The 24677-nt window shown below is 41.5% G+C and overlaps 1 protein-coding gene across 1 annotated transcript in view; it reads left to right on the top strand.

Moving 5' to 3' along the window:
- Nucleotides 1-2207: 2207 nt before the first annotated feature.
- COL8A1 (collagen type VIII alpha 1 chain) overlaps nucleotides 2208-24677 on the top strand; it is a 99384-nt gene continuing 76914 nt past the window's right edge. The window contains exons 1-2 of the mRNA XM_068160664.1: nucleotides 2208-2302; nucleotides 18321-18450. The gene's annotated coding sequence lies outside the window, so the exon portion shown is untranslated. The remainder of the gene's footprint in view (nucleotides 2303-18320; nucleotides 18451-24677) is intronic.

The following is a 24677-nucleotide window of genomic DNA, read 5'->3' as shown; positions in this document are numbered from 1 at the left end:
TGCACAAACAATGAAGTGTGGAGGAGTTACACAGAGCTGGCTTGAGTATTGACTCACTTGAGTGACATGATGCTCAGCACCTGAAGGTCAGAGCCAAGGGTTAAAAATAAACATTTTGAAAAAGTTCTCTGCATTTAAACTTTTGTTTGATACTGAGAAGCATCCAGTGACTTTAAAAGGGACCTACAGGAAGCTCAGCAATTCTGAGGCAGTAAGAACAGTGTAAATCATCAGATAAGGACACATGTACCTGTTTAGTCTCTAATTTCTGAAAAGCTTAACCTAGCTTTCTCTATGTACAAAACCATCTGATTGTTCAGATGGTAGCTGAGTAGCATTCCCCTTTATGAACATAATTTAATCAACTGAGCCATTACAAGGTGCCTTAACTGAACTAATTACACAAACTCGTTGCAGTAACTTGTACTCTTGCTTTCCCTGCTCCTCTGTTACCAATACTGCAAGAAGTCTTCCTAAAGGCACACTGTAATCTCTTCTCTTGAATTTCTTAAAGAGAATTGTAAACATACAGTGAGTGCTGCAGAAATAACAAAACAACATGACTCTTTTTTTCCCATTAGCTGCAATAAGGCAGAAATTGCCTTACCCAACAGCAACCTGATACCCATAAGAAACATTAGTCATTTAACCAATCCTTTCCAGCTTGACAGTTCTAAATCTTGCAGGGGCTGCTGCACCAATGTTGTGCAGCTCCTTGTGCCACACAACACAGGCATCCAAGTTGATGGGTGCTTGATTTATAAGCCTTTTGGTGAAAAGATAGAAGCAAATAATTGTGGTCTGATCGACTCACTGACTGCTTGTGTTTGAAAAGAAAAAGCCCAAACAAAAAAACAACAGCCAAAATAAAAAGCCCAAACACACACCAAAACACCCCAGCAGTCAGGAGAAAAAGAGAAGGTAAGGAAGTGAGTGTTTAGGACTCCATCTTAAGATGTAACAAGCATTCCCAACGTGTTCTACCTTAGGACTCAATACACTTGATATCATGGCATATATGTGTGCTTCATTATTCAGATCTCAAAACACAGACACAAGAATTTAAGACTGAAAGCAAATCCAGGATATTGATGCAGGTTCCCAGGTTCTATAAACATTCAACACCTCATTTCCCAGTGACCAATTTGGCTTTTTAATGCAAGAAGCAGTATAAACCTTATCTCCATCACCTTCACTACAGAGTTGTTTATCTTAACTCTGTAAAATGAGGTTCTCACTGATTTTTCTTCCTGATTCTCCCCAGATTTCACATCAGCATGTGTCTCTAGCCTCTCCCTTGATTTCACACCATTGTCCACCCCTTCCTGTTTTTTCTGGCTTTCTCCACTCAGTAATGTTCCAGTACAACACAGACTTGACTTGTGTATTATAGTAAATAATATAGGCCCAGATGCCACACAGAGGGACACGTGCAAATACATTATTGGTGTATTCCAGATGGGTACAACTGTCTGGACACTGTGCCATCTACTTGTCTGTGCCCTGAAAGCAATGAATGAGTTAAAATGAACAATGAATAATTTCACACAGAAACCACCAGGAATGCATATTCCTACTGGTTTTTCTTTTTGGCTTCATTTGCCTTTTGAGAATACCAGTTGGGGAAATTGTTTAGAACTCAGACACAGGGAACAATAAAACTGCTAGAAAGTCAGTGTGTACATGGAACATGTTACAGCTGTGTCAAGGAAAAGCTGGTTAGCTGTGCACAACGAAAACAGGAGGATTCCAGAGCTGAGATCTAGTAGATGTTTGGAATATGAAGCAAGTTCAATCCCTGAGTAAACAGAAAACTTCAAGGACCATGAGGCTGTTTATTCATATCTGTCCTTTCTTAGAAAGGGAAACAGCAGCCTTTCTGATGAATACTTTGCATTATTATCTCACTGCTGTAAAAATCCTTCCAGAAGTCAAAGCAAGACCCAGTAGCATTACAACTGGAATAATTCAGAGAACCAGATGCAGTAGAAAATTTTTAGTTAGCTAAACATTTCAAGAAAAAACAATGACAACAAATAAATCCAACGCTATTTCTCCTCTACATGCCATCCAGCTTGCCTTTTCTCCCTCTCTCTGTCCCCAAAGAGCAAAAACCTATTCTACAATGCCTTCTGAAAGCTGTCTGCCTGCTCTCCTCACTGCCCACCTACCGTAGGGAGCAGCTCCTCCCACCTGCACATAAAAGCCAAGTGCATGCTACCAGCAGCAGATCAGAGCACTTTCTCAGTCCTCCACTGTTTTGAGCCAGTGATCTTCTCTCCTTGGATCTTGTATACTCAAGGTAAGATTACTGCTACTTTAGGTTTCTGTTCTAACCAGCTTTTGTGAGGAAGTCTGAATGTGAACTCTAGCACTGCCTTGCTGGGTGGTGCTGGCTTTTCTTTTTTTTTTTCAGATGTAGTGTCATCTGACATTTAAGTTAGTAACAGCCTGTTGTTTAGCAATGAAATAAAAACAGATCTTACTGGGAAACACTCAGTGGCTGGGAAAGGTCTTCTCTCCCTTTCTGGTTAATTTGGAAGAGATTAGTATCCCCAGAACAATTCTAACAATTCATTATCTCTCTTAGTAGCCTTTCTCTCAGACCAAAGTTATCAAGAAAACTGCACTCTGAAGCTTCCTTAAATTGTTTGAATGGGGGAAAAAAAAGAGAGGCAAGCTTAGTTCCAATTTAAGGAAGGAACTGGTTTTTATTACTGTCATTTACTAGCCAAGTTGAGCCAATCTTGGGACTGAAGTGCATCTTCACAGGTTTCACTGCCTGTAAAAAAAAGTGTGATGGAACTTAAGCCCTCACAGTGGCACAGTAATAAGGATGATGAAATTCACTACCTGCTACCAAATAAAGTACACAATTCACAAAGTTCTGTCTCTTCAAACAACAGACCTTGTGTCTATGAAATTTCTAGATCAGCTTGAATTATAGTTTGTCTACAGTTTGCCTGCATAGGCATTTCTAATGTTAGGTGAAGGAATACTTAAGTGCCTCAGAGAGAGCTACTGGACAGCTGAGACATTAAAAAGTTGATTCAAAACTGTATTTGCACTCCCCTCTATTCTTCTACCTATCCTCAGAGAGGTGAATTTCTTAGTGCCTAGTACCAGTTTCACACGTCGTGTGAGTCAGTGCACTTTTAACACACAGTCACCTGTCTAAAGAAATTCCATTACAGAAATCCTAATCCTAGAATGCCTCTCTCCAGTGCTCAGAGAGGAGGGACAGCATGAACTGCCAAAAGCAAGCAGTGAGTGCACTCTGTAAACTGTTTGTTTGTATTCTATGTAATACATTCTGCAGTTAAAGAGGGGTATTTTCTTCTTGATAGCCAAACAATCCTCTTCCTGTTCTTTCCCCATGTCATTTTTTTTTCCCTAAAGAAGAACTATGTCCACATATAGCTGCACCCAGATTAGCTGCAACATTTTATGCTGTACTGCTGCATGACAACAGCAGAATGCTGCTCAAAGTGCCCTTTCCTGCATACTGCATCTATTTTTCTGTATTTTGTATGTTATCTGTTGTAACTAATGGGAAAAAGTAAACTGCCTTCAGCTATTTGCCTGGAAGATTACATAAGCATCTTCTGGAAACAAACAAACAATACCCCAACCCCCAAACAAAAAGAACTCTGGGGTTTTTTTTAAAGTACAGTGTTTTCTATAGCAGGCTTACAGTAAAACTTTTTGCACCCAGGTAATCCATACAAAGTGCCCACAGAAGGCAGGAATGCCCAGTGTTGGCCACATAGCTGGCATTCTATCTCTGAGCCACACAATTTTATTCCTTAGTCAACATCTGATTTTTATAGCAAATCCCCTTCCCTCTCCAAGAAAACTTCCCTCTTGTAAAGCACAGATATGTGATTTGACTGCAATGCATAAAGCCTTGTTGCTCACCCAGAGTTTGACTCTTGTCAGATAAATCAAAGCTTCTAACAGCAATTTTCAAGGAATAGACAAATGTAAATGCATTTGCCACAGGAAATGTGTATAGAGCAAAATGCTTTTTATTGAAGCCTGCTGTGAAATGTAATGTTTTGGCATTTGAAAATGGATTGCAGGACATATTAAGAAAACTCTATTCAAGGGAATGCCTCTAATTTAGATCAGAATCTCCTCTGAGCAATTTCTCTCTTAGGCTGGGTAGATAATTCGGCTTAGCATCACTTTGCAGCAGGGGATGAAGCAAAACTGCACCTGGCAGGTCTCCAAGAGAACTTAGATGTCTAGGAACATACTGACTGACTTCTGTGCTGACCTGAAACTCCTTTTTATAAGATCAAAGCGTAGTGATACTAAGATAAAAATACTGTAATTCAAAAATAGTGCTACAACCACAGTTGAAAAATTGTAACTTAATGGTGGAACCAGGAATTCACATCCTTTGTAATGACCACAGTGCTTTAGAATTGCAAAATAAAGAGACTATACTGATTGTTCAGCCAAAGACTAGTTAAGTGTTAAGCAGGCACGGTCAGCCATTTCTCCTGGTGGTTGTGCTTAGGTTTTTAGGTGTTCCTGTAGGGCACTAATGCCCACTTAAGCCACTAGCATAACTCCTACTGCTGTCAAAAGTGTTTGGCTAATACCCAGAAACACAGGATAAACATACCACTGTCTGCCTTTCTGTGCACAGGCCTGCCACTGCCACTGCCTGAGAGACATTCTGATTGGCATGAATTCATTTTCACCACTTCTCTGTGAGGCAAAGATATGTTGTCCTCTGGCCATGCTGATACTAAATATATGGAGTGTTTTGCTTATGATCATGGTGAAAAGTCATGGTACTGAGTCAGAATTAGCTCTTCTTTAGCCAGTGCAGCTGGCTTTAATCCCATGCTTCATTTTGTATTCAGGCTCATGAAGTCCACCCCTTTGCAGCTTATCTGTCTTTGAACAACTCATTAGGGCTGAACAGGGAGAATTCCAGTGACAGATTTTTGGAGATGTAATTTACTCCTAACACTTTTGAACTTCCTGTGAAACTCTTTACAACCCCCTTAACAGACTTTTCCAGATCATTCTTGGAGGGGGTAAGTAAACAAATAACCAAAAGACCACCTCTTTCTTACCCTGTGTGGTTAAAGGAGGCCAGCCCACTCTTGGCAGGATATCCAATGCCACTGACCAGAAGTGATGGGCAGTATGCCCCATATCTAGAGCAATTGCCCTAGCAATGGAGGCCTTGCCTTTATTTTTATTTAATATAAAATGACCAGTGAGAATTGCTCATTGATAAAACAGTGGATGTGTCATACTTCCATAAGCACAGCTATAAGGCAGAATTTTCTCCCCACTTACTCTGTGTCTTGCCATATACATCAAGGGAGGAAAGATTAAGTCTTATTCCTGAATCTTACATATATTTCTATATTTTCCTCATACTCTTTTTGTCTCCTGGTTATTCAAAGCTGTGGTGTGGTTTTTTTTCTTCCTACAGGCCAATAATTCTTCATTTTCACTCATGTCATATTTCTAAAAGAGCAATGGTTCAGTGGAGTTATTGTAGTAAGGAATAAGAAAAGACAAAAAAGTATAGTTGGATTGTTCTCTCTGGTTTAACTGTACCAAATCTCTGTGCTTAACTGTACCAAACATCTATGGTTAACTGTATAAAAGAACCTTATTTTTACCACTTACACTTTCCAGAGTTTTGTGTGTTGTTGCCTTTTTGTAGCTTTCACTCCAGAAAGTGACATCTATTCTTTGTGCTAATAGACTTCTCCTTCAGCAAAAGTTGAGGAGCTTTGTGTGTTTAAAAAGATAATGATGAGTCCTGGTTCTGAAGCCTTTTGTGAGTCTTGTGCAATAACTGTGCCTATTCTCTGCACACATCAGTAAACAATTGTGCTTGGTCTCCCTGAACTCCTGAAATGTTGGATGTGTTTCTGTAATTGTCTTGATGTGTAATGAATTTAATGTCTTGTAATTGCACTGCAGGGGATTAATAGCACTATGTAGTCTAGGGACATCTTTTGATCATTAAAACTTCTTCATGCAAGTCCATATTTTATAGCAAAAGCGAGATGAATGTAAGTCTGTTTCTTCTTGAATGGCAGGTGAAACTGCTGAGGGGTGCCGTGTAATGGATCCTTTTCAAAAGGGAGTGAGAATCAGTGCCCTCTCTTGGTTAGAAAAAAACACATAAAGCAGCCCTATGAGAGTGTTTGTCGGTTCCCTCTGCTGGCTACAAAGCCCACAGCCAGAGGAGCAGCTGTGTTTGCGGAGGCGAAGGTCTCAAGTTCTATTCCCAGTGCTGCATGCATGTGGTAAACTGATGACTGTGGTGTCTGTGAACGTCTGTGGACATCATTCTTTAAAGGGTCTCATCAACAACTACACTGAGTTCAATAGGAGGGCACTCAAGAATAATAAGGAGTTCCTGGGAGGTAAGAAACTTTCCACTCAGGATTTGAGAAGCATGTTAGCACAGCTATGCCATTCATAATACTGTGCAGCTAGAGCATCCTTCTGTTATATGTTATGTGCACACCTTCCTTTTTCCATCTCTCCAGCAAAAGAGTGTGTGTGTGTGTATGTGTGTGTGTGTTCACTGCACTCAGTTCAGAGACATCTGGCCAGCTACTACAAATATTCTTGGCAATCCCAAATTGTAACACTTCAGAATGTCAGCTGCTGAGGACTCTGCACTTGCTAAAAAAGAGAAGTTAATGGTACCAACCTAAAAAGAAAACCCCACAAACCAACCAACCAAAAAGAACCTAACTAGTTCTTTTCCATCCTGGTTATGCAACTGGGTATACAGGTCAGACAATTTATGCAGTCACTCTGAAATGAAGTTGAGAGTTTCTATCTGAAATAAATATCCATCTGAACTCCTGGGATGGATATGACAGTTCACTCCAGCTCCTAATCATCTATTACAGCAATATACAGGACACACATAACCTATTCTATTAAAGGGAGAATGAGTCAAAACTAAAAGCTTGACATACTAAGTATCAAAGGTACATTAAAAGCCAGATTTTTGAAACATCTGCAGCATGTGTTTCCTGCTAACTAAACCAACAACCACTCTTTCCAGAGCAACATAATGCTGCATTCTTCTCTCTGAAAAGAAAGGAGGAAGTGGACAGTAGCAAACTGTAGTCTTGCATAGGATACTTCAAGAAAAGCAGCTGACCCTTTTTGCAATTGAAAATTCCAGAGAGCAAGGAAAGTTTCTAACAAAACACAGTACTATGATGTGAAACAACACCACACATATATATGCATATATATATGTAATACACTACAGTCCCTGGAATGGAGATGCTTATGTTGCCTTTTGCTTCCTTGACATAATTTTCGAAGGGAGAGAACGAAAGATGGCACAGCCCCAGGCACATTCAAACCAAACACAATCGACTTACCACCGAAGGAATCTGGCAGTCAAGTCTGCTTATGCCAGCACAAGACTTACCTCTGTTCTGCCTTTTCATTCTTCTCACCATGTGTGGAGCTCTGGTGAATGTGGAGTATCAGAACAAGGGTCTTTTATGTGGCTCAGAGACGAAAATTTCTCTTTCAGCTTGCCTAAAAAAAAAAACAAAAAAAAAAGTCCATCTATTTCCCAGTATTTCTTTGTAAATGAATTAGGTGCTCTCAGTCCAGCTTTCAGCTGAGGGACATTAACAGGAAGCACACAGCTGGACCCATGCTGGCAAATCTCAGCAAAAAGCCAAGAGGTAGTTGATTTAGGTGAAAGCTGAGCAATAAAAGCAGGGTTGTGAGGAGTTTGATGCCAGCATTGATATCTCTGTCACCTGCTCTGTAGATAAAAGGCAAGTCAGTGAGGAGTCCTTAAGCAAGTGCATCCCACAAGCACTAGCATTCACTCAAAAGGTGCTTTAGAAAATGAAGGGGGGAAAAAAACAACACTCAGTACTTATTTCCTTTCAGTCAGTGGCTTGAATTGAATTTACCATAGTAGCACATCACATTGTTTGCTGCAGAAAAATGCAAGGCTTAGGCCTTTAGGAGCATGTCTCTTGTGCTTTACTGGTTCCAAAAATGTCAGTGCTTGTCAAAGCGTTTTTGACATAAACCCAAACCCATGTTAATAAAATGAACTTTCCAAGACAATGCTGGCCAAAACTGATTCTTAGATTTCTTTGCAGTAATAAACTGCGCCTGTGGCTGCTGAGTTGATAGGGAGAAGGATTTTAAAGGGCCAAACCCAAGTTCTGGTTAAGTCAGAGTGAAAAAACAGAGCTCTCATAGTGCAAGCCTTCCAATGAATGGAGAGACTTGTGCTGAGGGTCGACAGAGCTTAGCAAAATCCATCTGTGCTTTCAAAAACATCTGCAATTGAATGCATTCTGAGGCTGGAATACTTGTTGGGTATGTAATTTGTGACATGCTGCTCTAGATGACCTGCCAAGACTTGGTACTTCAATGCAGAATTCACAAGCTGAGTGTCAGTTCACAGGAGCTACCCTCCCTAGTTATTAAGCAGTAATTCCCTACAGGAATTAACAAGGCAGCAACTGAAAGGATCCTATCCCAGCCTATCCCATCCTTCCAGATGAATAACTCCGAAAATATGCTCCAGTGAAGGATGAAGGTGTTCATAGTGAACTGAATTCCTACTGTGCACAAAAGTTACATGCAAGTCTGGGCAGCAAGACCTCCCAACTAATATATGCTGCATATGCATATAGGGGCAGAAATGGCAGCAGTTTCTGTCTTACCACAGAAGAAAGTGAAGTAGTTTTGTGCCTGTTGCCAGGAATTTCAGCTCTCCTCCCGTTCCAACCAGCATAGCTGAGTTGAGGAGGTCTATGCAGTACAGTCCAAGCTGCCACTGCAAGGGTGTTTGCTTAGTTCTTACGCTTAGGAACTCCTACAGACTATTATTATCTTTCAAAGATCAAGGCAAAACTTGTTACGTCAGAGAACATTTTTGGATTACTCCCTAAGCTTGCATTAATAGCCTCAGTTAAAAATATTGCTCATGCTGCCCTGGAAATAAAGAAAACTCTGTGTCTGATTCTTGATTAAAGGTTCATTTGCAGCAGTGGTGGTGGGGTTTTTGGTTTGTTTGCTTGTTGTTTCGTTTTGTAACAATAAAAGGCATCTGATAATTTTGTAAGTGGTAGTTTCAAGGAAATCCACTCACCTCACCTGTCTTTTGTAATATCACCTGCAATGCTTTTTGGTTTTAGATTATTCTTAAGCAACAAGTTGCAAGTCAGTGTCTAAAATCCAAGCCAGTTTTGGCATGCAATTCTTGTGGTGTATGTCTGTTCCACAAGCAGGGTAGAACAGAACAGAACAGAACAGAACAGAATAGAATAGAATAGAATAGAATAGAATAGAATAGAATAGAACAGAACCAGGTTGGAAAAGACCTTCAAGATCGTGTCCAACCTATCATCCAACACCACCCAACCAATTAAACCATTCAACCAAGCACCCTATCAAGTCTCCTCCTGAACACCTCCAGTGATAGTGACTCCACCACCTCCCCAGGCAGCCCATCCCAATGGGCAATCACTCTCTCTGTGTAAAACTTCCTCCTAACCTCCAGCCTAAACCTCCCCTGGTGCAGCCTGAGACTGTGTCCTCTTGTTCTGGTACTGGTTGCCTGGGAGAAGAGACCAACCTCTGCCTGTCTACAACCTCCCTTCAGGTAATTGTACAGAGTAATAAGGTCAGCCCTGAGCCTGCTCTTCTCCAGGCTAAGCAGCCCCAGCTCCCTCAGCCTCTCCTCATAGAGCTTGTGCTCTTAGATTCAAATTTCAAGCACAAAACCTGTGCTTATTCACTAAGATCAGAATTCACTTGCAAGTAATACTTCCTATGATTCTTTTGAAACACCCTATTTTCAGCTTCACATCTGTCACTTATATGCTGAATGCTCTCATGAACACAACACAAAAGGACTGTGAAACAAGCAAAACATTCAATTTGTGACTGCTCAGAGACATTTTCTCTGCTACACATGCTTTCAACTGTCCATTAACTGTTTAACTCATGAAAACAAGTATTTAAAAAATAAGTGAACAGAAACATATTAAATTTTCAGTGCTCCATTAATCAAGCACATTTTGAGAGCTGGAATTTTAGCTTGATTGATGCTCACAACATCCAGCCTTATCCTTCAAAATAACAACCACATCCATGAGACTAGGAGTTCAACTCCTACCAAATCTAAAGCTGAATGAATAAGGAACTTGGTGCTTTCCAGGGGCACTCTGCACCACAAACCTCAGCTTGGGGCACAACAACCCTTCCTTCCCAGCTCCTCCCTCTCTGCCACCAAAGATGACAAAGATTGCTTGCTCAACTGCTTATACATCATTGAGACATCAAAAAAATAGGAAATGTGGTATGAGATACCCAAAAGCTGGCAAGGTAGAATCATAGAATGCATCAGGTTGGAAGGGACCCTCATCTTGTCCAACCCCCCCCCGCAGTGAGAGGAGTCATCTTTAACCAGATCAGGTTGCTCAGGGACCCACCAAATTTGACCATGAATGTCTCCAGGGATGGGGCCTCCACCACCAGAGAGTCATTTAGGTTGGAAAAGATCCTTAAAATTGACACCAATAGTTAACCTATCACTGCCCAGTCCACCACTAAAACACATCCCTAAATCCCGTATCTAGGTGACTCCACCACTTTCCGGGGCAGCCTGTTCCAATCTAATAACACCCCAAAAAATAATACCCAACCTAAATCTCCCCTGGCACAGTGTGAGGCTGTTTCCTCTTGCCATATCATAGCAGGAGTTTTTGTCAGCAGATTCATTTTAGTCACAATTTAGTTCCTGTGTTTTACTTTACAACAAGCAAACCAATCAACAAGAACAACCACCCCCCCATTTTTATTTCAAAGGCTGTAACAGAAGTGGCTGTTGGGCACCTGCACCCAGCACAGCCTGCTGAGGAGGCCACACCGCACTCCCTCAGCCACAGGACACCCTTGGGGCTCTGTCCTGCTTGAAGGCCATTACCTGCCAGTAAGAGTCACAGCTTGAGCCCACGCCAGCCCTGAAGGAAGGTGCCATGGCCTGGTGGGGTGGTGACAGCAGGCAGGGCCTGGGCAACTGTGGTGAGGGGCCCCTCACTTTGATTTACCACCTCCTGCCTCATGCTGTGGCTCTGCGGTTCCAGCCTGCTCTGACATTAACACCATTTCTGCCCACAGGCAGCCAGAAAATTGATTTAAAGCCTGTGCCTCCCATTCCCAACTGAGAGGCAAGGGTTGAGGAGAGCAGAAACTCTCCATAGCCTAGTCATCTGAGGAGCATTTATGGAAACACAATGCATTTGAGGTTTCTTGGTTTTCAGAGATACAGCCTAGGGGCATTGCTTCTGCATGCCAGCCTTCAGTGCCCCTTTGAGAAGGATCTGAGTAGCATTAACTTGCACAGATGTAGACAGTCCTGGAAGGCCAAAAATAGGGGTGAGGGAGGGTGGGGGAAGGGCAGAAGGGGGAGCTCCACTCTCAGCTGGAAAGAAAACCTCACATCCTGTGCGGGGAGGCTGCTCAGAAAGAGAAGGAAGACTGCTCCAACATGCACCACAGGAGGTTCAGGACCTTTCAGATTTCCCCATTTAGAGGCAAAATTGAGGCCACCATAAGTTTAAAAAGAAAATCTTAAAGAAACCCCAAACCAACAATGAAAAAAGCCCCACAAACTTCACTGCAAAACATATTACTGTATTTGCATATCTAGTATAAGAAAAGTAAGCAGTCTGGTAAAGCTGAAATTCTGAAACCCCAAAGCTCCCTCAAAAGTATCAAATGCTTTTGTGGGATGTGAAAAAAGAAGTATCATGTGAGGAGAGAAAATTGTAAATCTATAGTAATGAACAGGCAGGGAGTTCAGAAGGCAGGCAGCTGAATGGTACAGCTTTATCATTTCTTGCCAATATTTTCTCCCTGCTCTGCTTTGTTGAGCACAAAAGCTTTTTAAGGTGAGTGGGTTTGATCTATTTGTTACATCCTCTAGCATGGCAGAGCCTTTACTCATGATCTCTTTTGTAAGACAAAGAGCAGCACCTCCTGAACCTAAACTCTTGTAATAGAGCAAAGCTGACTCCTGCTCCAGTCCCTTTAACACATTCTTGCTTACACAGGTGATTGGTATGTCTGGAAAGATACAATACTACAAAATCTCCACCTGCCTCTTCTAGCTGCAGAACCATCTGAGGACATCCTGTACAGTAGATTAGCAAATTTATCCTTACCAGCACCCTGGCACCATTACTCACATTTTAAAGAAGTGAGGCAGGGAGAGAGTTGCTGGTGTAGCATTTCAAGACCTTGCTCCTGCCCAGATTCTCAAATGCCTTCCTGCCATGACGGGGGCTAGTTGGAGATCTGGGTTCCCATCAGGGCACCTCAATGAGAACCAGATTTTCTGGAGTGCTCAGCACCCAGCAGCTCTCACAATGACACAGCCAAATTTTCTGAAAAGATTCTTTGGTTGTCTGAACACTGCCTCAGTGGAAGCAGAGAGCTTTTGAAAGATCTGCTCCTGTTTGTGGGTCCAAAGTACTTGACAAAATTCTTGCTTAAGTGACCTGGCCAAAGATGCAGACTAAAATTTCAGTGGAACCCACTTTGCCTAATTCCTAGGCCAGTGATTTAACCACAGGCATATCCTTCCATCTTCAGCAAAGAAAGAATAGACACTAGTTGGGGCAGGAATCAGTATGCCAAATTATTGCCAGTACCCATGCCTGCCAGGAAAAAATACCTGGATACTTGTGGGCAAACCAGACAGCCACATTTTGGTACTGAGGAATTATTATTTCTAGTAGCAATGCCAGAGTCTGGCAACCTGGGTTATGCTCTTTCCAGATGTACCTATTTCTTTCTGGGCTAAAACTCTTGTGAATGTGCCCTCACACAGGCACACTCTCCCTGCTCTTCAGGAAAAACAGCAGCTATCCAAACACTGTGCTGTCTCCATTATGCTTAGAGAGCCAGGCACGTTTGGGCAAGACAGCCCCATTTTGTGTAGCGATCAAGAAGCACTGGTCGCGTCAGTGAAGATTCGTGCTCTCATTGAATCTTTCATTCATCTCTGAGCATAAGCAATCACTTAGCTGCAGTTGTGCTAGATGCAGAGGAGGAAACACATGCTATTCTTGGCTGGACTTTACCCCTGTGAAAGCAGCAGCCTCCTTGCAGCAGCCTCTCTAGGCTGCACGATTTAGCTACATTAGAGATGATCCTGAACATAGAGCAAGGAATTGCCTGCAGATTTGCATGAATGCATGCAAAAACCCCAGCCTGGATCCTGTATTTTGTGCTCTGTTTGTGCAGGGACCATTTAAAGACAGTTTCCAAAGCCATAAGCCCAAAGATAACTGAAAAATTCCTCTCCAAGCTGACCATATCCATTCAACTGCTCCTCAAGGTTCTGCTGTCTGTGTCACTTAGCATCATCTTGTGAGGCCATACATCACAGGACTCCATGTCAGAGTCCAGCTTTCATTAAGTGTGATGTCTGACCTCTGTCCCTAGGTTTCAGACAACCTCCCAAGTCAAAATCTGATCAGTCTGGTAATAGGAAGATAAAGCACCCAGTCACTAGTGTGTTTGAGGGGAGGACAGATAGCACATGACAACTTTTGAATGAAAATGTTTACAGAACAATAGTTTTGTAAAACAGCTCAGACTAAGCTGTTGCTGAGGATTGGGCTCAAGCTATATAAGCCAAAAAATGCAGCTGTAGCTTTTCTTGCTACAGCTAGAAACAGCTAAGTGTACTGGAAAAAAACCTTTTTTGGGGAGTGGGGGTGGGGGGAGAAGGGAGCAGGGAAAAATACTCCCTTAACAGAGCCCTATAGCTAGTAGCAAGTGTGAACATTTGTTTTCTGTTCTCCTGGATCTATATCTGTAAGAGCACAAGGAAAGGGATGACTGTGGTTTGTACTTTAATTGTTGAATGAGAATGCTTTCACTTGACTCTGACATCTGCTGCAGTAATTACTCTAATAACAAGTCTAGTCACAAGCTGGACTTGAGAGCAGTAGCCCAGTCAAATATTGTAGCCTCAGCTCTGCAAACAGAAAAGCTGAAGCAGAAAGGGCTGAGCTTTATTCAGTTAATTGCTCATGCAGTAATGTACCTTGAGACCTAAAATGTTAGAACGTCACTGGAGAGCTTAAATTATGATTAGCAAATTTGTGGGCCCTCATGTTTCTGTCAGCAAATTTGTAATGACAACTTTTCACTTTTTCCATCCTGCAGATCTGTGGTTGTTTATTTTTAATTCTCTTTAGTTCTCTCGTCTATTTTTAATGTGTTGAAAGATGTCAGGGCATTTCTGTGGAAAATTTGGGGTCTGCTGAGGGTCCAGGTCATGAAGTCTGTCTTGGGTGGCATCTTCTCAGAACTCAAAAGCTAGCAACAGTTCAAAAAAAGGCCTTAGTTTGGAGAGTAACAAGGCAACAGCCTGCTGGTAAAGGACGAGATGTGACTCTGGAGTAGAGGTGTCAGAAGGGACCCATGAAACCCAGTAAGTTTGACAGTCCAGCCTGATCTGCTTTTGAAGCAAAGCAAATGGGCATTCCAGCACTGGCAGGAAAGGGCACCAGCATTAATAAAGATTGACCTTTCTGCACAATTAGCTTACTGTGGAGCCAAGGTCTTCTACTGTGAAGCTGTTGAGATTTCCTTCTAGGAAATCAGATACCCTAGCACTAGCTTTTCCACGTGGTTTTAAGTGTGGTTTGGAGCTTGTGTCTGGTGTTAACAAGGTAGCATGGAGACATAAAAGGTCAGATACTCAACTCTCATATAATCAGTCTCATTATGAGATATGGTTACTCAGAAAAGGTTATGCTTCTGTCTAATTTTGCCCAGAGATGCACATCAAGAAGTGAGAGATGTTTCTTTTCCTAACTAATGCTTGTATTTCCACCAAAGAGCTGTAGTTTTGAATTGACATATTGCATATTGGGGGGGGGGGAGCTTAGAAATTCCTGCTTATTTCTTTGGGAAATTATTGGAATCAGTTATAAAGTATAATCATGTAGAAGTTGGGGGGCAGGGAGGAGGGGGCAGTGTAGAATTAAAAATCCTCTTTCAGGAGAGGAGAGTCAGCATTTCCCAAATCATTCTCTTTGTGCTCATGAAAATAGTAATTTGAAAACTGCCTGCTGACACAGATCTTGTAAGACCTTGGGCCTCATTCTTAACACACACCAATGTCAAAGGAAACTGTACTTCTGGAAACCACACAACTCAGCCTCCCTAAACAGAGACGTTTTCCAGCCTTTACAGATTCACCCATGACAAAGCAAAACACACTCCAAGCCTGAGGGAATTTACACAGCTGAAAAAAAAATCACTTTGAAAGTGTTCAAATGTCATTGTGAGAGTGAAAAGATGAAATATGCAGTGTAACATCTCTACAAAACCAGAGGTAGTTACATTATAAATAAACAGAGTTTGCTTGGTATTAGGGACATAGGAAATTCCATTCAAGAACAGACAAATGGCACATCTTGTCTGGTATCTTGCATCTGGCACAGGCCTATAACAGATGCTTAAAATACTTGGCTCTCTTGGACCCACAGTCTCCCCTGTTCCACCTACCACCAATGGTATCAATTACACAGTTTTCCTAACCTCTGTTAAGAGTCTTTTTCCTGCTCACTTATATAATGTGGGCGGTGGAAGCACAGGCCAGGGGGAATACATATTGCCCTATGTGATACTACAGTGCTTGGTACCAAATCTGACTGACCTGCAGTTGTGGCAGTTCCAGAACACACATGGTATTACTGCCTGTGTTGTCTATGCAGGTAAATGAAGTAGCACACAGGTGAGCACTATGCTTGGGCTCCAGAGAGAGAGGGAAGCAATCCCCTTCTCACCCTCATTTGCACATAGCCAGCAAGTGTACCTACAACCACCCTATTATGAATCAGCTGCCCTCTTTCTACCGAGGCACTTCCACCTAATTGCTCCCTACTACTCAACAACAAGATATATCCTAGTATGGCTTCTTTAATTACTCTTATAATAAGTCTACCTCATGATGATTGAAAATTCAATGAGTTTGTCTATCAAGCAGAGTTCACTTTTGTCCTTATCCCAGAGGTTATCAAAACCATGGTTCCTATAATGCACATTCCCAGAAGGTCATATAATGCACATTCCTCTCTCTCGTTGCCAGGTGCTTTGAGCCATTGTCACCAGTGTGATATGCCTGCATCTGACAAAACTAACTCTGGTACTCTCCATTACTATTGATGTACTTCCCACAGACCTTGTGCTTTTATTTCCTACAATCTTGTTCATACCCAACATTAAATTCAGTGGCACAATTGGTTAAGGGCTCTAAGAGAGATAGATGAAAAATACAAACCTTTACATTGAAAAAAGCCTTTTGCATTAGTTACATTACATCCTCTTGGTGTTCCCCTGTGAAATAACAGGCTTTTAATATGGCTAAAGAGAATTTATGACTCCAGGTAACTACATTGTAAGGTCCTTTCCCACACTGTCTTACAGAAGCAACAGAAAGAGCAAGGCAACTATAAAAAATACACCACTGATGTCTAAGCTGTATTTGTTAAAAAAAATGGAAGGAACAAATTAATAAGGGGAAACTGAATCCTAGTGATGTGTCTAGGCTGTTGGACATAGTTGCAGATGTCAGCTTTCTCCATGCTCAAGGATATTCTGATATTGGCTCCATCATACTGAATGTGACATTCCATGTCAATAGTCCAAACCTAGAGCAGGCCTTTGATCTAGCTACCCCAAATTTCTTTCCACAAAGAGCAAGACTTTTGCTACTACAGTACCTAACAGAAGTTTGCACCCTTCCACATAATGCTGTTAGACCATACATTCAGGGATAGGCAGACTCAATATCCACAGCATCTCTGTGACTTTCAGCAGCACTTCTTTCCTGTTGTACAAGAGGAATTGCTTTCAGAATATCCATTTTGTTTCAGTCAGCAACAGAAGCAGAGGTTTTTCAAGGCAGACAGATGAGTCAGCCACTTGTTCCAAATAAATGGAAATGGTGTTCCAAGTTTCCTAGACAGCTTTAAAAACTACATGGAGCAGTTCAGCTGCTTAATATTTTGTGTTCTACACCTCACATTTAAGAGGGCACAAAATAATATGCTTCTTATTCCAGACATAAATTGGTTTACCCACAAAAGTACAGTGCCATCTCATTTTGTCTCTGTCCTCAGCATACATGCTACTCATCTTGCCTGCAGCATTCCCATGAAAAACAAAACAGTAGCACTCTTTAGTGCAAAAAGGATCAGCTGAGGTTTCCATACTGCCACAAGAATCATAAAGTAAATAATATGAACTAAGTGTCTTAATGTCCATGATTGCATTTCTCCATTTGCTAAATGAGGATGTTAGTATTTTGCTTTCTGAGGAGGAAAGGTGCAGACCTTCATTATATGTAATATATGTATCAGTTACACAAAGGCATCAGTTACAACTTTAACTGTGCATCTATGTGGATAAACAGGTATAACAATAGATATAAAACTATTAAAATAACTTCTTTACTGCAAACCTTGCCTCAACAGCAAATATAACTTCTTCCTCCCTCAAGAAAGTTGAATACACTGACTCATGTCTTTGTTTAAGTGTCATGGCAAATTTGTTCTTTTCTAGAGTGTGGTAGTTTTGCTCTGAACTTTTGCTTTTTTGGAAAAGGCAGAGTGGAAAAATATTTTCATGGGAGAGGAGTGCACATTTCAGAGCTGTTGACTTGCTCATTTATGAAGCAGGGGGAAAACTACTTAGATTTTCGGCTTTGGTTGATGCAATTTGATATTTTATGATAAACCAAAGAGTTTTCACTGTACAGTGAAAGGTTTCCATTTCCTCTCTCACTTTCCCAGCTTTTGTTTGTTCAAAACTCCGAACAAGCTTTAAACTGGCTGCCATTAAGGAGATAAAAATTAGCTCTGTGCAAACAGAACTAGAGATCCTAATAGACAAAGTAGTCCAGAGAGAAAATAAAGAATCACAGTTTACTGTGAATTCTAGAGCTACACAGAAGCACAATGTGAGAGTGCAGACAATATTACTCATAAAGATGAAACAAAATGTGAGCCCTTCAAGGTGTGTTTGTAACCTGAGCAACAGCTTTAAACAATTTCCCTGCGCTGTTTCATGTTTATTTAATGTGCTAACAATTGACTATGTCAAAAAAATGTTAAAAGAAGAAAATAAAATAAACTTTATGTGGCTTATTTATTCAAGTACAGTTAAAAAAGAAATATCTCTGCTCTCCTGCATATTTTGAAGAGTATTAACATTCCTACTTGCTTTCCTTCTCTTTCTAGAAAGAAAGAAAACACAGCTTGTCAGAATCCTTCAAATTTGATACTCAGCACTGTTATGATCTCTTCATTACTGGATGTTGAGTCTGGATATCAGAACCAGTACAGTGAACTACTCTTCTATTAAGCTGAGGTAATTTTCTTCCTAACAATTCAATTGTTTAAAGAATTACAAAAGATGCCCTCCCACCCTCTTTTCCCTGCCAGTAAAAACAGTTCTGGGCAGAACATTATACGTAGAGCATTGGTTGATGTGGAGGAGGTGAGAAATAATCCTTTTGCTAACAGGCAGCAAGATTCAGGCCCCATTTATTAATATATATTTAAGATGACCACACTGAACTGAGTTTGGGAAACAATTGCAAGTGTCAGCTCCTTTTTCCTCATAGAGGGAATAGCACCACGGTAGAGGCAACAGCCTGGATTCAGAGCCTGTTAAAAGACTACTGTACAACCATTATGGATATGTCAGAGACGGTATTTTTGCTGCACTGGCATTAAGAGCTAAAGTCATTAAGGAGAAGGAGCATAATTAATGAAAACATCTAATGCTGAAGCAATGCAATCAACAAGTCTGTCAAAGATTCATCTCCTGGGGAAAATTATTGGCATTGCAAAGCAGCATGTCAAAAATCCTAACTTTTCAGGTGGGATAGAAACACCACAAAAATACAAGCCCCAAGCCAGAACTTCATGCACAAAGCCAGAATATGTAAGGGTATGATTCCATGAGTGGAAGGCTTTGCCAAGGACATCAACTGCTTTTCAGACACAAACTGAGATAAGTTTTCACTTAGTGGGATGGGCATGCAGCACAGTAGGTTATTTCATAAGTACTACTTGCACAGCATGGAAAATTGCATTTATGAGAGCCTACCTGTCACTGGTTAACAGTGCCTTGCTTCTCCTCAAGGGCAGAACTTCACACAGTGCAGACCTGGTGTAGTCACAGCATGTTACAGTACATGGCTGCAGGTGGGAAACCACTTAGTTGCAGAATTGTATTAAAAGGATAAAAAGGAAGTCGGTGGCTCTGAGAGCAGCTGCTGAGCCATCAAGACGTGGGGAAGCAATTCACTGCAAAACTCAAGCATTTCACATTTGCTAGCTTTTCACAGTTGAATGTATCCTCTCCTTTCCCAGTGTATCACTAACCAAGACACTGTCAGTTTTCTGTCCATTGCCCTAATAGAATGGCTGGGGTAGTTTGAGGCCTTTCAGAAAAAAACATGGAGTTCAGTCCTCTGGGAGGCCCAGGGAGGCCCAGAGATGGGCGGGAAATTGTAGTTTTTGGTATTCAATACCATAACTCTGCTAGCTCTTTGTAAATTGACTGGAAAATAGTAATTTTTGGTATTCAACCCCATAACTGCTATCTCTTTGTACGTTGGCAGCAAGGCCAACTCTTGCTCCTTTTTCCCTCCTTTCGGCCCCCTGGAGGGAGTTCCGTCTCTGGTAACAATGGGCAGTAGGTCTCTGTGGCCTTCAGAGGCCTGACTAATTTGGCTGCATAATCTTGGCCTGGTTAGGCCTTTAGGCAAGGGAGGCAATGCGGGGTGAGGGAGAAAAGGAACACTGGGGTTTGTGGTTTAGTCTGGTTGGGGGAAGGTTTTGCTGGGGGGGTTCATCATGTATCCTCTATATGTATTAGGTGTTAAGGATTCCTGCATTCTGTATTTTCCTGTATATTTTTGAATATAATTCTCCAATGAGAGTGTCTTTATTTTACTCCTTTGGGGAGTAAAATGATTTCTGTCCTCTCTTTAAACCAAGACAATTGCACACCTTTCACAGTATATTGATATGAACCTGGAATAAGCTGCAGTATGTTAGCATGAACCTTTCACAGTATATTAACATGAGCCTGGAATAAGCTGCAGTATGTTAGCATGAACCTTTCACAGTGTATTAACATGAACCTGGAATAAGCTGCAGTGTATTAACATGAACCTTTCACAGTGTATTATTAACATGAACCTGAAAGAAGCTGCAGTGTATTACCATGAACCTTTCACACCTGAAAGAAGCTGCAGTGTATTAACATGAACCTTTCACAGTGTATTAACATGAACCTGAAAGAAGCTGCAGTATATTAACATGATCCTTTCACAGTGTATTGACATGAACCTGAAAGCTGCAGTTTTGCTTTGTAGCTTCCTTTTCTCCCCTGTTACAAACAAATAAAGTAAAAAAGTCTTCTAGACATGCACAACTGTAACAGAAAAACATGGCTAGTGTAAACACTTGGTTTAGATCAGATTTCAGCAGGTTATATAACAACCATGGGAGACGAGGAAAAGGAAAACAAAGCAAAACCAGAGATAGGTGCAGGGGAAGATCAGCTAGGGGATAGGTATACTCTTGGTATATCTATTAGCTGCCTCAGGCTCCACATTTGCTTTCAAAGCAATGGAATTTTATTACAAAGCAGTAACCAACGTGGCACATAATTCTTTGAGGTAATTTAAAGCCTTCCTGTTAAACAAACATTACTCCAATTTACTCTTTTTTTCCAAGGATTCATAATATTTCCTGTGTACTTTCAGCAATTTTTGTCCTATCTGTCTCCTAAACTATAATTTTGAACCACTGAGGAACTGTTTGCCTAAAACCAGAACTCTGTTTTCAATACCTTTCTGTTATTAATATTCCTCAAGTTACATTTCAGCTTCCAATCAAGGTTTGTTGCAACAGTTTCTCTTTTGATTGAAGTCCACTGTACAGTACCTTGGATCTCAGCTAGAGTGCACAGTATGTCATGTGGATAGTAAAAAGTGATATATCTCAACTTTCCCAAAGCGGGTTGGATCAGGAGTTGTAAGGATAATCAAAACCATATTCCTGCTAGCAAGTAGAGCCAAAAACCCATTGAAGCTATACAAATATATTTGTACCCACATTGCACTTCATTCTAAAAAGAATCTCTCACCCAAGAACACAAAAATTCTTGCAGTGGAACACTGAATAGTTGTGGAACAAATAAATGGGAGAATGCTTTGCATGAGAAGAGTGTTATGAAAGGGATCCCAGTAAAACCAGCTGAATCTTCAGAATTTTGTACTATTTATGACTTTCTTAGCAGACATTAGAAGGCTTGAAGGACCTGAGTAGTATTATTTACAGAAGTATTTATTGCTTATATTCTTTAAGTGACACTTTTGTATGATTTCATATACAAATACATGCAACCATGCAAGCAAATATCTCTGTTTTTAGCAAAGTGTCACTAAATGTTTTGGAACAACTTACAGCCTTTGGGAATGTCAATAGATAGGGCCCAGTCAAGTTGATATTTCATAGCAGCAAGTCATTCTATACATGAGAATAAATCTGGGTAAAGGCAGCAGTGTGTTTCTTATAGATGTTATTTATGTGCATGTCTTTACAAGACTTTTGTCTAGACCCAAAGTGGATTTAAGCTGCTGTCACAGACAGCAGAAGGTAAAGCTTTGTGTGTTTCATCCCTTCAAACTGCTTTTTTTTTACTATTGGCTTTCTTTTCACTTTTAACTACACAGGCAGGTTTATCGATGTAAGTGGAGGCAATCTGAAGAGCAGCCAACACAAAATGCAGAGTCAATAGCAATGATGTGTGGAATTTTTTACAGCTTGTTTTGTGGGTTTTTTTTAATGCTCAGCTTCCATGCAGTATGGGAAATCATTTCTTGCCTGTCAGATGGAAGTATCGCTCATCCCTTTGGACAATATAAAGATGAAACAAAATCAAGGTCGTCTGGTCAAAACTGTGTGTTTTCCTCGTCTCAACAAGGTAGCACTGTGCAGTTCAGCCAAGCTGTGGCTGTGAAAAAGGGAAGAATTTGATCAACTCCACCTGAAGTCACACATTTTTAAGTTGTTCTACCCACAGCATAGGCACAACTGAACTGAATGATTTCACCATGCCGAGTTATTTCCCACGTTCCTCTGTTAGGCCAGTAATGTCAAGAAATGCAGGAACTGGGAAGTCATACAATCCATATGAAAGAGAATATTGTGGTTTCTAAGAAAAATATTTACTACCAAGCAAGCTATTTTGATTTATTAAATGATAGCTTCCCATCATAGTACTTTTGATAGGGTGTCTGAAACCACAACCGTTGCATAGAGCCAGGACCTTATTTGTTTAAAGGCATCCAATAGTATTTTTCTTAATAGAAATATCAGTTCATGACAATGCCAGATTCATAGAACCTCATCCAGGAAAAAGCTCTTGAAGAATTATTTTGTTCCTAGAGTGTCCATTGGCCTGTGCAGGCACCAGGTCTCACTGCTAGCCTTCTAACATTAGATTTATAGGATGTTATAATTAACAACATGTGATGGGCAGCACAACATGCACAACAAGCAAAGTGAAAAGACTGGCAGCTCAAGAGACGCTTGTGAATCATCAGATCTTTTCCCAGCACAAACTCAGTAGTAGTTCTGGGAGGTTTTTAAACAAACACACACATCCCCAAACAACAAACCAGCACCCTATTCTCTCTTTTAACCTCAACTATTAGGGATCATCTGTCTGGTTTTATAATTATGTAGCTTCTCCACTTCTTTGTTTTCCTGTCTATAAAATGAGAAAAAATATGCTTCCCTCCTCACTGAGGACTTCTTGGAGGATTATGAAATAATAGAGACAGTGTCTCTGTTATTCCAGCTCTCTCAAACTCATATTCTGCACAAACAGCACACACACAAAAAAGGTTCAAAACACATACAGCCTCCACATCAGTTTGAAGAAAAGCAGTTCTTCAGCTTGGGAGTGGAATGGAGTGAGGAAGACACTGAAAAACATGAAGCAGCAAGCCAAAAATATAACCCAAATGAGTTTTAAGTTGCATAGTTTAAAAAAATATCTTATTTTGTTGGGGTTTTTTTCCCTTCTGTTATGAGCATATAAGTGGCAAGGTATGCTAGGAAAGCCAATGGTTTCTTTTAACCAAATGAAGAAGGACTTTTATCCTAGCCAAAGTGTCATGGGACAAAGCCCTGGAGGGAAGAGGGACCCAGGACAGCTGGTCAGTATTCAAGGACCACCTCCTCTGTGTCCAGGAGCTCTGTGTACCAACAAAGAGAAAAGCAGGTAAGAATGCTAGGAGGCCTGCCTGGATGGGCAAGGAGCTACTGGACACACTATTACTTAAAAGGAAACTCTACAGGAAGTGGAGGGAAGGACAGGTAGAACAGGGGGAATACAAGGAAGCTGCCCGAGCAGCAAGAGTCCTGGTCAGGAAAGCCAAAGCAGAGTTTGAGTTGAATCTAGCCAGGGAGATTAAAGGGAATACTAAGAACTTTTACAGGTATATTAATGGGAAGAAGAAGACTAGGGAAGGTGTGGGCCCCCTCAGAAAAGAAAATGGTGACATGGTCACCTGTGATGAGGAAAAGGCTGAGGTACTTAATAACTTCTTTACCTCAGTCTTCACTGCAAGGGCCTCTAGCCACACTCCTGATGCTATGGAAGTCAAAGCCAGGGACAGGGAGGAAGAACTGCCCATTGTAAGTGCAGATCAGGTTCGTGATCATCTGAAGAACCTGAAAGTGTTCAAGTCCATGGGACCCGACGGGTTACACCCACGGGTGCTGAGAGAACTGGCAGATGAGGTTGCTAAACCCCTCTCTATTATATTTCAAAAGTCCTGGCAGTCTGGTGAAGTCCCCACAGACTGGAAAAGGGGAAACATTGCCCCCATCTTCAAAAAGGGCAAGAAGGAGGAACCAGGGAACTACAGGCCAGTCAGTCTCACCTCTGTGCCTGGAAAGATCATGGAACAGATCCTCCTGGAGTCACTACTCGCTCAAAAGAATAGTGAAGAGGTGATTGGGAACAGTCAGCATGGCTTTGCCAAGGGCAAATCCTGCCTGACCAACCTGGTGGCCTTCTATGAGCAGGTGACAAAATTAATAGATGAGGGGCGAGCAACTGATGTCGTTTACCTGGACCTGAGCAAAGCCTTCCACACTGTCCCACACCACATCCTGGTCTCCAAACTGGTGACACATGGGTTTGATTGGTGGACCACTAGATGGATAAGGAACTGGCTTGATGGCCGCACCCAAAGAGTGGCTGTCAATGGCTCCATGTCCCAGTGGAGGCCAGGGACAAGTGGAGTCCCTCAGGGATCAGTCCTGGGACCTATCTTATTCAACATCTTTGTGGGGGACATGGACAGTGGCATTGAGTGCACCCTCAGCAAGTTTGCTGATGACACCAAGCTGTGTGGTGCAGCAGACACGCTGGAGGGAAGGGAGGCCATCCAGAGGGACCTTGACAGGCTGGAGAGGTGGGCACAGGCCAACCTCATGAAGTTCAATAAGAGCAAGTGCAGGGTCCTGCATCTGGGTCGAGGCAATCCCAGGCACAAATAC

This window comes from Melanerpes formicivorus, unplaced genomic scaffold (genome assembly GCF_026170545.1).
Source record: "Melanerpes formicivorus ecotype bairdi unplaced genomic scaffold, bMelFor1.0.p_v2 SCAF_51, whole genome shotgun sequence".
NCBI lineage: Eukaryota > Metazoa > Chordata > Aves > Piciformes > Picidae > Melanerpes > Melanerpes formicivorus.
The sequence above is the reverse complement of the archived record's forward strand: the minus strand, read 5'-3'. Positions and strand labels throughout refer to the sequence as shown.